The 15559-nt window shown below is 33.7% G+C and overlaps 1 protein-coding gene across 2 annotated transcripts in view; it reads right to left on the bottom strand.

The window, feature by feature from the left end:
• FGF10 (fibroblast growth factor 10) overlaps nucleotides 1-15559 on the bottom strand; it is a 76829-nt gene that overhangs the window by 28455 nt on the left and 32815 nt on the right. The window lies entirely within an intron of this gene.

Below are 15559 nucleotides of genomic sequence, written 5' to 3'. Positions count from 1 at the left end.
CTAGTATTTAACATTAACAAAGAAGTTCAACTCAATGCAATACAGCAAAATTAAACAAAAATTAGAAGGATGTGTATTGAAATGAGTAAGTCATGCTATCATTATCTTTCAGTGATAGGATTACCTAACTAAAACAACAAAATAATCTACTGAAAACGTTAATAGTTCTTTAAGTTGGATCATTACAAGTACTTAAAATTAATAGTTTTTTAAAAACATGCCAACTACTATTAAAAAAACAAGATGAAAATAATCCCTTTATAAAATTATGGAAAGTAAAAACAAGAAATAATCATAAGCAAAATATGGAAGAACTTATAGGAAGAAACAAAATTTTGGAGGGATAGATATAAAAGAAAGATGAGTATAAAGAGATATGGATATTATAAATATTTAAGTTTTTTATTTATTATGTGTTTAACACAATTTCAATCACAATTTCAGTGGTTTAATTTGTCAAAGGGGCCTTATATTTCATTGGGAAAAATAGTTTAAAACAGTCTAATTTTACCTTCAAAAATATGTAATTTTGAGAAAAACATTTTACTCTCAGATACTATACAGATATAATAGAGTGCTAAAAAGAGATTGATGGATGGAATAGATGGCTCAGACACTAATTATCCTATGTATAAAAATTTCCTCCAAGCTGAGGAAGAGTGGACTTCTATTCAGAAACATGACATGACCTTTTAACCCTCTTCAGTTTGCTCAAGAAGATGTCAGTTCTCTCCTAGCTCTTCAAATTGTTAATCCTTGCAGCACCCTCAACTGGCAGCATTCATTAGTGGCCCCTCCTCAAGACTTCTCAGTTGAATATTCTTGAAACTTATGGCTGCTCTATATCTTTCAAGAGTTTGTATAAGAATAGCAGTAATTATGAGGGATATGGAATACACTCATAAATATGATTTGTTTGTTATAAACTATTGTAAAGAATATATTTCACTCTATTATACAGTATTCTTCATTATGGTATCATTGGACAGATAATTTGTGATTTTTAAAAGCTCTAGTTTTTTATACCTGTGAATCCTGAATCTCATAATACCTGGACTTGCTTCTTCTCGCTAACTTCTTTAAAACCTACGGGGCACTATTTATGGTCTACTCTTTGCTTAGGTATAACATTTGAAGGCAGAAATTTTGCGTTAACTCATACTTGACTCCATCTACAATTTCAATTTTTGTTTTTATTTTCTTTATTTTACTTGTCTTAATTTTATCCTTAATTTTTATTTGTTTTCTTTAATGATTTGGAACAAGGCACAGTGTAAATGAATACTAAATAATAATTTAGTATGTCAAATGTAGTTTATGATTAAGATAGCATGAAAAATTAGAAGTAGAGTATAGGGTGCTGGAAAATTACCTCTTTGGGCAAAAGGAGAGTGATTGGATCCTTTCCTGAAATCAATAACAAATTTTAAGCTAATGAAACATTATCTTTGAAAAACAATACCATAATATATTGAGAATTAAAAATATAGGAAAGTAGTTTAATCTTGGTATGAAAAACATAAAACACATGGACAAACTCTTGAAGTGAAAATGGAGATCTGAATATAAAAATATTAATGATTCTGTACATGAAAATATAAAATAAAAAGAAAAATTTTAAAAAGAGAACATTTTCTACCACAAATTTAACGAAGGAACTAACCCCAATCTTTTTAAGAGCTCACAAAAATCAAAGAAAAAAGGTAAACTAAAACTCAACAAAAAATTGAGCAAATGACATAAAAATACAATTCAAAAGAAGAAAAATACGGGTTTTAGGCATATGAAATATTTCACCCTCTAATTAGTAAAATAAATCCAAATTAAAATCAGATAAAATATTTTTCTCATCAAAGTAGCTAAGACAAAAACAAACCAAAACAAAAAGGTAATAGCCAGCATTGTGTGCATTTGTTGAATTGCAGATAAGCCTGTAAACTGGGAAGATTTTTAAAGCAATTAAGCAACTTGCTAGAATACCCTTCAAACTGTTATGCCCTTAACCATATAATTTCACTTTTAGAAATCTATGCCAAAGAAATGGTCAGTGTTGCCAAAACCAGATTTATGTATTAAAAAGTATATTGAAATTATTATGTAATACTGACAAACTGAAAACAATCTAAATAAATGTTCAACTGAAAGTCCATGTTAAATCAACCTACGATTACATATTTTATTTACAGTAGCAATCACAGGAAATGTTAGAAAAATTTTAGAAATGACATTATTTAATGATATGAGGAATTGTTAATAATGTAAGCTTTAAAATATGGTACTGTATGATCACAATTCTATTAAAGTGACAATTCAACATATAACACATAGGTGTGTACCAGAAAGGAAGAAGACAGTCTAAGGTAACAGTAATTATTTATTGGTGATTTTTATTTCTTTTAATACTCCTAGATTTTCTGTAACCAGTATTTAGAACCTTTTTTCCCCCAATAAAATTTATTTTCAGAAGAGATATCTTAATGATTCAAGTTGAGGGATACTAAAAGAAACAGAAATCATTAAGCTCTGTGTGGACCTCGTAGAGTTTCAGCAGTGGCAGTAGCTCCTGTCTACCATTCAAAGGAGATAAATGCCGTATCTCCATATGAGGATGGAGCACAGATACTGTTCAGATTGACAAAAGCATCTGTCCAACATGCTTAGCTTCCTAAGGCTTTGATGTGTTTAAAAGATCAGCAAAGCTTTCCCTTTTTTGCCTTCTTTCACTGCAGCACAAGTTCAAAGAAACATTTATTATGAAGAGGCTAAATTGTAACAAAAGCCTCTCTCCAGCTTTGAATTACAATGTAAGTTTATCTATAACTTTATTTAGCAGACATGCCTCAACAGCTGAGTTAAATTATTAGTTTTCATTAACCCTATGTGATTTATATGTTCTGTTTCAAGTATCAAAGACAAATAATAGAAACAATTTATTGTTCTTCAGAGGAATGCAAGAAGATAACAGAGAATTAATGCAGAAAAGAAAGCTATATTTAGGTTGAGATTATCTAAACAGCTACTTAATAACAAATTTAAAGCATGTTAAGAATATCAATTATAATTTGGATATTCATGTAAAGCCAAATCAGTGAGTCTGATTCCCTTTTTATTGAGGATCAAGTGTATTTACTTTTAGAAAACCCCCTCCTGTTTATTATTTTGCTTCTAAAAGTGTTCAAAGCAAACAGTGAGTATGATTTAAAGAGGATATTTTTGGAAACTTCCAAAATACCTAATGTCTCAAAACAGAGATTAAAATCCAAGAGCAAAGGACATTTTAAAGAATATTTTTATTTGAAGCTTGTACATCTTAGGTTCTAAATATTGTAAAGTGAGGATCAGAATAGTTAATCATTTTAGAATTCAGTAATATAAGTAAGTGTAGATTAACTCACCCCTCAAATATGTTACACATATTTTAATTAATAAGTATTTAACTTTTAAATGTACAAATGATGATACTGTCCTTACAATATATTAAAGAAATGTGGGGTCAGGGAAAATAGAAAAACAAAACACAAAATAAAGATTTAGTATAAGGCATTCTATTATGGAAATGATCTTTTTTATACGAATGATTTATGCTTTGCTCTAGCAAGAGAATTTTCCATATTGTGTATTCATAAATTATCTAAAGTTCAGCGATAACCACCTATCAACACTCTATATGTGAAACAGTAACCTACCAGGCCCAAGCTGAGAAACTCCACTTACTTCTTCTTTCTTTGCTTTGAGATTATTGAAAGGTGTCCACTTATCTGAAAGGTTTCCTCTGGCCATTTGCCCCTAACTTTAATATCTTGCTTTCTGCTCTTCGCTCTTCAGCTCCTCACTTTCTCACTTTTGACTGAATTCTCTCCCTCTCACAGACTCCTTATTATTTTGAAAAAAGGATACCACTTCAGGCCATCATTCCCATTCTTTTTACTCTCCCATCAACATGCATTTTTTACATAGTCAGGTAGGTATATCGATTATAGATATACAGTCTGAGCTATTTCCATACCCCATTCATCATTAGAAAACAGTGACACATTTATCAGAGTTTACCAGTAGTTGAGTTATTTTAAAAAGCAAGACATTGGGCAAAGCAATGAAAGCTCTGTAATTTCCACATTACAGCCATTCCTATTATAAAAAAATCATCTTGGAAGAGATTTTACACCATTATTTGGTATCTGTTAGTGTTGCTCGGTATTGTGAGTATCGCAGTGGGTTGTTTCCAGTAAAATCTGCAGATGCTCAAGTCCCATAATTGGCCCTAATAGTTGGAGCTGACTATCTAGCTAGTATAGGACCCAAATGTAAGAACAGAAACATTTGTGAATATGACCTGTAGTGACTGGAGGGAAAGCATGGGACAGTAGATTGAGCATAGAATTTAAAACCAGACAGATCTGTCTGCCTTTTATTATTTGGGGTGATATTAATCAACCCTACTTCATAGAGCTTATATAAAGAATAAATTACTTAATGCATGGAAAATGTCCAACAAATAATGGATATTCTTATTTCTATATTCTAACTGATCCAGTAGATTTTGCAGAAATACCATTTGGTGATGATGAAGGCAGAGCTAGGAAGGTAGCACTGCCTAACATAAGCTGTAAAAACCTGGCATGTATCCCTTAATAACCTTTAATATTTGTGAATTTAATTCTATTTGGAAGTTAGTGAGCTTTTACTTTCAGTCAATACCACCTCTTGTTATCTATTCCTTAATCAATTGTCTCCTCTATAAAGTTATTTTAGTCTTAAGTTTGATTCTCATAAGCATCACAGACAAGTCAATGACTACTTGTGAAGTACCACATATGTGTTATTTACTACAGGATACAAAGATGAGGAAGTCACACTCTAGCATCTAGACCTTACTCCTAATTCAGTCGCTGAAATTCACTGAACACTGTACTAGGCACATTCTGTCAGTAAAGAGCAAAATAATTTGTGAAGTGTTAATAAATGTTAGGTATAGATGTCACATCTATAGATGTTAGGTATAGACGTCTGTCTAAAATATATATGTTGCCACATAAATAGCATAAACAATAACTGCAATAGTAGATCAAGGGAACAAGGATTTTGGATTAGGAAAGTTGTAGAAGGTTTTATGGGAAAAACAGAATCCATTATTCAAAGTATTTACTGACTGCCAGCTTTAGGTCAACCACTCTAGTAAAACACAGTCAGGAAGAGGGAAGAAAGGGACCCTTATAATGAAGGAAATGAAAATATTACTAAATTCTTTATAACCTTGCCCATATTAAAGTGCATCTACATTTTAGAAAAAATCAGTTACACACTTTGAGGTGATTCAATAATTTTAGGTTGGGGAAAAGTTTTTTCCTAGAGAAGTTCAGTGATGTCTGCAAACTTAATGATGTCACTTTTTTACGCCCCAAGAGTGAAAAGTGCTGCTGCATGCAGACAGATCAGGGCAAGGCTAAGATCAAGAAATCAGAGAGGTGGGCAGATATAAATCCAGACATAGGAACCATGAGGACAAGCTAAGTTGGACAGTCAGAAGACAAACAGAAAGCAAACAAAGGGACATGCGTCCATGGAGAACTATAGAGAGGAGAGTCCACCAACAGAAAAGGCACCAGCTCTGAGGCTGAGGCAGGCTCCTTTCTCAGCCTAAGTACTTCAGTGCATTCCTTCGTCGTGGTTCAGTTTCGAGGCTTCATCCCTGTGTGGTGATAAATTCAGGCAGATAATGACACCATGTCCAATTAAAGACAAATTATTAGCAAAATAGCATTTGGAGCTATTGGACCTCATACTAGATTGCTATAAAATCACAGGAGATATGATTTGAAAATTTTTAAAAATATTAAATGAATGGATTTTTGCCTCCTAAATTTAAAACACAGTAAAAATGAGATTTAAGCTGAGTTACAATTTGGGTTAAAGTTGATTTTTTTCTTTTTAACAAAATTAGAGTTTTATAGGTTTTTCTTTTTAAACCAACTGCCTGACTAACTTCTGCTTTCAGGGGCAAATATTTTGTATTTTCAATACTTAAGTCTGGGAGAGTACACGTTTTCCTTTAAGATGATTTTCTTTGAAACATTTGCTAATAATAACAGTAAGTTTCAGCATTGTTCTGATTTTACGGTATGTGCTGGGTCAGTGGTTTCCAGGGGTCAGTAAAGGAAAGGAAGTTTTTGGATTTTCAAAGGATTTCATTTGAAAAATAACTTTTTGAATTTGGATAAAAGCATTTGTGTACTACTAGTAACTTCCCTGATTCAGGCTACAGCAGTATATATAATTATTTGTTCACTTCCTTCTTTTCACATTGTACATGGACCTCCCTCAATCTGTGCACCTAAAGGATTTCAGTTATGATGAATGGTCACATTACACATTGTCTATAACCTGCATAAGGGTCCTATCTAATAAATATATTACTATTTTTCAAATACTGTGGAAATTGTGTAGTGAAAAAATTTACTTCGAAGTATTCATGTTAGCTTCCCATCATTATGTAGGTATAAGATTCCATATGGGCATCTAAAAACTATCTTAACCTTAAATATAGTCTTCGAATGCTAAAAGGTTGAGAATTACAATATATTGTTTGATTATTGAAAAATAATGAGTTACGGAATGAGAAGATTTGATCTGAGGACACTTTGGGGAAGAATAAGTAAAATAAGACTGAACTAAGATGACACTGCCTGAGAACATCAGATTTCAGCCTGACATTTTTAGTCTTCTGTTTAGAAGAATATTAATACATTAAAATTGTACATTATTATTAAACTTCCATTCATCTTAGCTCAAGTGAATGACCATTACTCTCATTAATGTCTGCCCCTATATGGGATCACTCTCTGCAGTATGTCCGGGGATCTCTCATCTAATAAACAACCTTCCTTTGACCGTAAGCTTTTCTCCGATTTCTCGCCGTTTTTCCCTCTCCTTCTCAGCAAAACATAAGTTGTCTAAATATCCCCATTTTCCCATTTTTCATTCCCTTCCTCGACTCAGAAAAATTGGGCTTCTACTTGGCATCCTTTCATCAGGCACCAACAGCTCCCATGCTGCTAAATTTCAGTGTTCTCTTCTAGTCTTACTCCTCCTCTCAGTGACATTTGAAATAACTATTCCTCCATACTTCTAGAAACAGTTTTCTCATTTGCCTTCTGAGAATTCACTCTCTGGAATTCCCTCCTATCTCCTTGGCACTCATTCTTCTATCTTCTCCCTTTGCTCTACTCAATATGGAGATAATTGCATTGACGTTGGACTCAGACCCACGAATTCTATGCTATCTCTACGGGGATCTCTCAGTTTCATGACTTTAAATTCCATACATATGATGATGATGCCCAAACATATATTTCCAGCCCTGACTTCTTTCCTAAGCTCAAAAGCCTCTAACTACTTGCCAGCTGCTCTTAAATTTTAATAGTTATCTTAATTATCTCCAAAATTAAATAACTGATTTTTTCCCTCCCAAAGCTATTCCTTGCCCCCACAGATTTCTTCATCTCAGTACAAAGCAATACCATCCGCTCTTTCTCTTAATTACCTCCCACCCCCATTTACTGTCAAACACAAAGATTTGTATGCTCTGCCTCCAAATTGTGTCTTGACCCTAGCTAGCACTTCTCTACAGCTCTGTTTCAAAGCCATCACTTTTTCACCTGCATAATGCTTTCATTTTCCCTCCTACTATCTCTTGTCCCCAAAATAAAGTGATAAAAAAACCCCATAAATCACATCACATCATTCACGTGGATTAATTCCTTCATTGGCTTCCTGTTAAGTTCGGATAAATGTCAGACTCCCTAGCATGGCCTCAGGAACCACAGTCTACACTTCTCCCACTTCTCTTTCACACACCATTCTCCAGCCCACTGGCTTGCTTTTTCTTTCTTGACCATCTGATTTTGTTCTTTGGAACTCTTGCATTTGTGCCCTCTGCCTGAGCTTTATTTCTCCTGATTTCTATTCCATCATTCAGGTCTCAGTACAAATATCACCTCTTCATAAATAAATAATTTTATATGAAGAATCTGTCTTAAAGTAGCTCCATCCTGAACTTTCTGCAGTGACAGAAATGCTCAGTAATCTATGTTGTCTGATATTTAACTATTGAGCACTTAACATGTGGCTGGAGATATTTGGAAACTGGATTTTCATTAATTAAATCTAAATTAAAATAGCTACTTGTGGCTAGCAGCTACCATACTGAATAGTGCAATTCTAGCACAGCACCTAGTTCTGTTTTTTTAAGTAGAATTTAAAATCAGATTATTATTATTTTAATTTCTTAATCTACTTTTGAAACATTTATTTTTCTTCTCTACACTGTAAGCTTCATAGGACAGGGACATTTTTGTCTGTTTGCTTCTATAGACTCAGTGCTCAGAACAGGGGCCAAGCACATAGTGGGTACTCAATGAATATTTGCAGAAAAAATAGATAAATGAATAAGTGGATGAATCAGTCCCCTCTTTCTGGCTGAAGTTAGGCCTGTGTCATAGCATCTCTGCTTCAGACTGTTAATAATGGTGTCCCTCCTCCGACTACTTCTGCCTCAGTCAAATCTCTCTCTTGTCACTAAGTGATCATTTTGAATTATTTATGTGATCAAGTCACACACTCCTGCTAAAACACTATGGTGTAGATTACCATCATGAGCGTGAGCACCTTAATGATATGGTGACTTCGCTCATCATCTCGTACCTTATAGTTAAGCAATACTTAGGCACTAACAGTTTACACATATCTTAGACTGATGTGAACAACCCTTCCTTTTCATGTTTGGCAAATCCTCATGTATCCTTCCAAAACCCAAAGGAATGATCTGTATGATTATTCACCAGAGAAGGCAAATCTTCCTTTTCTTACTGAGAATCACTCCTGTGTCTGTGTGTGCCTTTTATACCTTCCCACACTTTGATGGCTACATAGATATATTGTATTTGGTTTCAGGGACTTCGATTTACTTTATAACCTTGGCAAAAGGTCTAGGAGGGTTCAGTTGCACTGATGGATAGGACCCAGTGGTTCTGGCTCAAGGCTTTTATTTTTCCTATAGAAAAAGAATTTCTTTTCTTCCATTTTTTCCTTAGAACAATTTTTTTAGTGTCTGGGTAATACAGTTCTATATCTGTTAGGGCCATATTATATTTTTATTGAATTTAGAAGGTAAATGTAGGAGTCTTCCATACAAACATTGGAATGTCATTTGTCTTACGACTGTCAGATTTTGATATAAAATGTATATAGAACCTGTCAAAGTAAAAATATTTCACAAACATGAGAATGGTTAACAAAAGATCCCAAGGATTCTACGTGCCTTCTAGCTGTACCATGGATGCAGTGGTTAATAAGGCATTGCTAGTCCTGCAGCATTTCTTTGAGGAAATGTGTGAACTATTGCAAAGTGTTGTGCATTTAAAGGTGGGCCACAAGAATATTTTTATTCTATTCATGGTTCATTACATGAAAAAAATCAGTATCTATGTTTTAAAAGAGCTTATGAAATAACTATGGTAATTCTTGCTTTAGACAGCAGTAGAGTAATTTTTTTAGAAGAGTGTTGATTTTAGTAACGTACATATTGAGAAAACATGTCTATATTTGTATTGTTAGGTAGCTTAGAAAATAATGCCAAATGAAAATTGTTACAGGTATTAGACTGCACCTAAGAATTTTAAAAGTACCTAAATAAGTAAATATCTATTTGTTGAAATTAAATCTTAGATCAGATTGTTTAAGCTGGTTGTTAAATTGATTTTTTAAAAAAAAGTTAGTTTAGCTCATGTTGAAATTTGAATTCTCTTGGATTTTAAATATTCTTATTCCCTTTATCTTGAGAGAAGGTAGTAATTCAAGATAGGAGTTTCTTGTTTACTTATTCAAAATGCACTAATCAGCTGTACAAGACATGCTTTAAAGATATGACTGTATATATATAAATTTTCTTAAATAAAAGTGACAACTTATCATTCAGTGATAGACTACATAGATAGATAAGACAGATAATAGATACAATGAATCAGTAATTTGTTCCCATATTTGTAATGCTTAGAGGCTGTGCTTTGAGCATATCATAAAAGATACTATCTGATTTATTCCATTTAATATGATATAACTTGTTTTTAAAGATAACTGGTTTTCCAAGTATTTAATAATAGAAAAACCTTTGAAGAATTGAGAACTGTAAGTAAAACTTGAATTAGGCATTAATAAATACTGTGTGCACTTCATTATACAGAGATACATGTTACAATATATGCTTTCCTTCTGAAAACCTGAAATGTGTAATTTCCAGGCCAGCTCATTGTTAGAATCTTATTTTCTCGAGGAAGGAAGGTGTCCAGGTTACCATGGCTAAATTTCTGTAACATTTTTATTGATATTTTGCTACTATTAATAGTTTGGTATTTGTAGGAACTAGATTGAACCATGTAAATTTTTATTTTTGTAGATAAGATTTGGAGGAATACAGTTAATAATACATGATTTAACCTAATAATTTGTGCCAAAAGAGCACAATGGGTGTGCTTCTTTCTTCAAATTAAAACAGATATCATTTACACATGTACATAATCTGAAGTGAAATATGTACTGATTTATGTCTGATTTTTTTTAACTTTAAGTTGTGAATTTTACAACAACTAAGAACTGTGTTTTAATTTTAATTCAGTGGCAAAATTTAGATGCTAATTGATATTTGTAGAATTAATCAGTTATTTTATTATCAGAAATTCTATCTCAGGCTATGGAGGGCCAAAACTTACAGGTACAGTCCCCGTAAGAGGAGCACATTTGGAGTACACTGACATGTGGGTGGGAAACTCCTTCAGTGCTGGCACAACATCAAGGCTTGATGAACAGAGAGAACACCATGCTGCTGACCTGGTTAGCAGGGTGAGGGCTCTGGCTTTGAGGGGCTTTTCTGAAGCTCTTGATGCACAAGTGTGGGGTGTATTGGAATCTATTGCCAGAACTCAAGGGTTCACTAAAAGAACTACTTGTAACCAATGCAAAAGCTGCCACAGAGAAAACTCATGCCTGACACCTCGTGCTTCCAAAAAGAAACACCAGTACAGAGGTGGCATGGCCCTTACCTGGGCTGGGGTACAAGCCAGGCTTTTACCTTTGGGGAACAAAATATCAGCTCTGCATTTCAGGAACTCTACCTGGCTCCTACCCAACTCCTATCAGAACTTTGACTGAGATAGCTGATTTTTGACATCAGTACTCTAAAGTCCAGGAGTATCTCTCAAGGTATTCTAAGAGCTCTGCATTAATTCAAATCACCAGGAGTATATGATTTGGACACTACCCAGGAAATTTCTAGGTTCTATAATTATGGGAACCTGGGCCAACTGATCTCTCTGTGACTCTCCTTCCTCGTCAGTAAAATAGAGGTATTAAATTATTAGTTTAAAAGAATTAATGTATAGTATGTCCTCAATAAATGTTGACAGACGTTGTTTTGTTACTATTAAAACTTTCACACTTCTTACTTAGTATTGCATCCTAGGCTTGTCACAATAATGAATGAGATATTTAGAAAAAATGTTTTGGAGTTAAAAAAATTTCCCTTAACATGACATAGTGCCGTGTGTAAGTAGAATGAAACCACATAGCCTCAATATTCTCCTTTTCCTTCTGGAGTAGTACTACTTGTTCCATAGCGCTCTTGTGATGATTATAAATTAGATTATGTGGATAAAGTACTTAGAATAGTGTCTGGTCAGTACTCTCTTCTCAGAAATATTAGTTTCCATATCTGTAATCCATCCTCCCTCTTTGTAACCACAAAAGAATCTAATACCAAGAAACAGTTTTATTGTCCAGATGACCTTTCTGTTATTGCTGTTCTCGTTGTGGTTGTTCTTTTTCCGTTTTTGTTTTTGTTTGTTTTGCTTTGTTGTTGTTGTTGTTGTTGAGAACTATATGCTTTGTTCCGTGTTTTCTTCCTTTACATTTCAGTAAGCTTAGAGATAAATGTTATGCTTAATAGCAAGCCCTAGCATAGTTTCTAATAGAACTATTGCAACTAAACCCGTATTATATAATTCCTATATATTCTCATTTCCTTATTTTAGTGGGTTTGTTTTGCATTTATAATGTATTAAATTGTCTTGAATGTTTTAGTAGTTAGGTAAAAATAATAAAAGAAATCCTGAGGGTAATTTCCAAATATCATAATGAGAGCTTCTCAGATACCTTCTAAATTGGAAGATTCTGTTTGTAAAATTGGATGTATCTGGAAGATTTTTCTTCAGCAGAAGATGCTGGGGAGTAAGGAATTTGTGGAGGCACTACAGTCTCTTCTTATTAGCTTTAAGATTAAGTAAACTGTCTACTAAGTCATCATTGGAGAGAGAAAACTCAGTAATTTATCATGAAGAAAAAGACTTTTATTTTCCCTGCTAGAATGCAGCTAAGCTGGAAAGGGCAATTCTGGTTTATCCAGCTCACTCATATGTTCCCATTTCTGAAATGAAATGAAGTTGTAACAAATGTACTTACTCCATAAATAATGTGAGGATTTTTCCCCTCTATCTTTGTCTCTCATACTACAGCAATGTAACTAAATAAAAATTAAAGCATGGAGTAAGATAGTGAATAACGAGCTAAAACTCTGGTATTCTTTCTTAGTTTAGAGTGTGTTGGATCTGCCTTACCTTCTGAATGTTAAAAAGTTCCTTTTTCTTAAGAGAATACATACAAAGAAACATAACACTTAACAAAGAACGTACCAGATTCTTAAATTGCTTTCTCTAGTAACATTTAAGTCTCCCTTTTAAGTAGAACTTTTAAATAGAAATGAGAAAATGATTGCATGTTAAATGTCTATGTTCTCGGTTCTTACTAGCATATTTTTATCTGGCATATATGTTGCCTTGATATTGTAATTAATGGTATTTTTCATAATGGCTAAGAAGAAGGTATATTTTTAAGTAGAAGTTTATTAAATATAAATTTAATATTATTTGTACTACATTATATTTACTATATCTTCTCTGACTCTCCATCTACCTCACACTGAAGGGAAATTACACTGGCTTTTTAAAGTCAAATAATTAATTTACTTTTAAGTCTAATTGTATCTGAAGATCTTGAGGGCCTTCAAATTTTGTTCATTTTCATGGCAAAGCTCTAAACATCACCTAATGGATATATCTAAACTTTCCATCCTGTTCAGAAGGTGTCCAAATAGACCCCAGTCTTCATATAAATGTTAAAATCTCTGAAAGTGGTAGTATGTTTGGTTGTAGCACCAGGTTGTATATGGGAATTTGTTGCATTAGAAAAGTTTTAATGCAGCTGGAATTTTAATACTAAATCTGTGATGGATAAAACCCAGGGCTACTGGTTCAGCTACTGCCTGCCCTGAGTCACACTATCTCCTCTCCAAAACACATGTAACATATTAACAATCCGATAATTAGTGCACATTCCTGCCTGCTTCTTAAAACCTCACTTCCAGATGCAGCTTTGGTAGGATCGTGGTTTTATTAGCTTTTATGATTCACTACCGTTGTAAGACTGGTTCCCTTTTCCAGTCGTTAGGCTTTCTATCTGGCTAGGAAGTGTTGATGTAAACTCAAATCTTAAGAAGACAATGACTTCCTTCTCTTTGCATGAACCCAGTCTTCAAATTATATGTCCATCTAGTGCAGAACTATGGTCTCAATGGCATGAGAAAGAGAATAGAATTTACAAGAACATTTATTTCACTTGCATTTACAGTTGGAAAAATGGGGTAGGGAAGCAGACAGTTGATTCAAGGAGCATAGCTATTATCTCCTGGACTCTTCAGCGTGTGTAGTCTCATCACACCAAAACAGTCTGATGTGCGTGGCCCCAACCTGATATTACAGATGATCTTCTAAAGGCGGTATTTACGAAAAACCCAGAATGTATTCCCTTTCTACATGGGATAATGATGCCTTTGTTGAAGACATGAAAAAAGATTGAACAGAAAGAGAAAAAAAAAAACTTACAAGGCTGTGGTATGAATAGATTCAAGTAGGGAGCAGAAAACTTGTTGAGGACTCAAAATTCCGCTATATATATATATATATATATATACACACACACACAACTACATGAAAATGGTACCATTTACTGAGAAAGCAGAGAACTAACAAGCATATCAGATTCCTGAACTCAATGAAGGATGACTTACAAAGTATTAGTGTACAAAGTTATCATAAAAACAAAGAGAGCCCAATGGCCCATATCTTTTGCAATACTTTAACACTAAAATGATAGTAGTAAGTACAATGTAGCATAGAAGAGAAAACTTCTTATAGATGACTCTGCATGACTGTTTTGAGAGTAAGATGCATTTATATTTAAAGCATCGTGATTCTGTTTTCCTAATCTGCATCTTATAAGTAGAATAAATTGAAATAAATTATCTTCAGTGGTACTTTGGGCCAGATATTCAAAGCACATCACTGCCTTTCCCAAGAGGCTTGAATCACTAATATTTTAACAAGGGAATGCTGATCATACAACTCTCAGTGTCAGAAAAAGGTGGGAGGTGAAGCTGTTACAATTTCCCCTAGGAAATCAATGATGGGAATCTAAGGATTTAATTTCAGCTCCACCCCTAACTTTCAGCAACTCTATTCCTGCTCAGAGTCCATAGGTCAGCCAATAGGAACAATAAAGAATATTCTTTGCCAACTTCATTTTAACAAATTTGAGAATCAAAGCCAATTAGATGACCATTAGCAATTTGGTTGAGATTAGCCAACTTTTCCCACTGAAAAGATGTGTTTCCCATGGGCAATATCTGGATGAGATCTCACTCTCTGTTATCAACAAAAAGTTGAGTGCATTTCAGTATATTGAAAAATCACCTCTCTTTGTCCCCTTTGGGGAAGAGAATTAGACCTAAATTCAACTTAGATTTAAGTCTAAAATAAGTAATTTTATTAGCTGATCTACCTAACACTTTATTACACAATGCATTCAATGTTGTAAACATGATTTTTGGCAATCTCTTACTTTAGCTCAGGAACTGAGTTGGAAAACACTGGACAACATTTGGATAATGACAATCTCATCTTGTCTTCTTTGGAGAGAAATAATGTAAACAAAATGAGCTCTTTACTGGCAGCCAAATGCAGTGGAGCTTGGGTCTGTTCCTTTTCTAATATCAATGTCTCAGGGATGTTTTCTGAGCATATTTCTGGAGACAGAAATGCTCCATTCTCTAAGGATGAGGATCTTACAGGACATTATTAACAGTTTCTCAGTCAGACTCTTCTAGTAGAAAGAATTTCTCAAGAAAATCATTAATTTATCTGCTATTTTAAAAGCAGTTCTAAAGTTCTCTGATACTTTAATGGAGGGAGTGTCCATGAAAAAGGTGTCTAGGATAGTTTTAGTTGTTAGGAAGGGCAAGAGAGCCTTATCAAACTGATGCAATATTACTCAACTGCTACTCTGAAGAAACAAGAATGAAGTGAGAGAGAAAAGAATTACACACTTGAGACTAACCGGGTGACCTTATAACCCTTTCCCTGCAATATACTTTGCTTTCAAAAATCTAATGTTTCACTTC

The sequence above is a fragment of the Vicugna pacos genome, chromosome 3 (assembly GCF_048564905.1).
Source record: "Vicugna pacos chromosome 3, VicPac4, whole genome shotgun sequence".
In the NCBI taxonomy this organism is placed as follows: Eukaryota; Metazoa; Chordata; class Mammalia; order Artiodactyla; family Camelidae; genus Vicugna; species Vicugna pacos.
The sequence above is the reverse complement of the archived record's forward strand: the minus strand, read 5'-3'. Positions and strand labels throughout refer to the sequence as shown.